This window comes from Triticum aestivum, chromosome 6D (genome assembly GCF_018294505.1).
Source record: "Triticum aestivum cultivar Chinese Spring chromosome 6D, IWGSC CS RefSeq v2.1, whole genome shotgun sequence".
Classification (NCBI taxonomy): Eukaryota; Viridiplantae; Streptophyta; class Magnoliopsida; order Poales; family Poaceae; genus Triticum; species Triticum aestivum.
This window is the reverse complement of record NC_057811.1, coordinates 4,781,186-4,782,655: the sequence shown is the minus strand read 5'-3', so window position 1 is coordinate 4,782,655 and position 1,470 is coordinate 4,781,186.

The following is a 1,470-nucleotide window of genomic DNA, read 5'->3' as shown; positions in this document are numbered from 1 at the left end:
GTGGCCTGTGAAGTACCGACCATTAAATCAGAATCCTCTGCCAACCCAGGCCAATGCTTTTCTCAACGGTGCAACAAATTTGAACAAAATTGCAACCCCCTTCTCTAGGATAATTTCCAATAAATACCCTCCAGCACACCGTAGATTCCGCATCAAACTCAACTTCCCAAATTCTCATGCCCTAGAAGATGCGCCACCACCTTTTCCATGTCCGACAGTCGCAACCTCTCCTTTCCGAGCACCCCATCTGGCCAACTAATCTCACATCCAGGCTCAAGATTGGATATAATAAACATGCAAACCGGTACGTGATAAGAACCGCAGATCTTTGATCTAACAACCAGGATTAGATATTTTTAGATGAATTGGTATCAATGGATTAGAAGCACCTAACCACTTTCTACTTTCTGTTTCTTTGTCTTATTTCCTGGTAACCGTAGATCTCAGATCAGAAGATCCAGGTTGTGCCATGTTACCCCATAATCCCTAAAAATTTGAAACCCTATATCTTTTAACCTATTACTATGATTCCTATGCTCTATCATTAGCATATGCTCTATCATGTGACACAAAAATATTAAACCTTCAAACTTTACAAATATTAGTAAAATTCAAAATTGAACTCACACCCTCTTTTGAGCATAACTTGGGATCTATAGCTCCTTTTCAAGTGATTCAGTTTGCACTATGATCCACTAGTAGAACCCCAAGCAGAATCCCGAGCAGTAGACACTAGAGAAACCGAGCCTTTACTTTAGATGCGTTGAGTTGGATTCACCATGGCAACACAGATAAACTAATCCTCGACCTATTGAATCCTTGTGCGTTATAGATGACCAGAATAAGTCCACCTTCATCGACATCACATCATCATATGTTCCTATAGCACGAATTGATAACAAGCTATAAACCAACATAGTGAAATTTGCCATCAAAAGGCTATGCTTCCTTCAGAAGTGGAAATTCTTCTCCAGCCCCTCCCTCATCCACCCCCACCCTCCCGCCCTCTAGGTGACGGCGTGGGAACCCTAGCGCACCGCTGCCTGGCACCCTTCCTCCTCCTTCCCCTTCCCTCGCTACTGCCAGCATGCACGGACAAGAAAAGGTCGGCTGGAGCCGATGGCAGCGGGGTTAACTCTTCTCCTCGCGTATTGGGACGATGCGTGGCAGCTCCGACGGGCAGGACGCGACGCGGTGGCCGAGCGCCACAGCGTCGTGGCGCCCAGGTGTAGAGGTAGCAGGCAGGTTCGTCTGCTTCGTGATGTGCGGCGTGGAAGGCGGTGGGTTGTGCTGGTGGTGGAGTTCGGCAGCAGTGTGTGCTCTGCCTAGATCTGGCGTGTGGCGGCCACTGGCAGCTAGGCTGTGTCGGCATGGGCTGGTGGTGGTGTGTGTGTTGTCTTCAGTGAGGTGGAGGTGCTCAGAGTGGCAGTGGCTGGTTGGGTGCACTGGCTTGTCCCCATCGATGGTCCG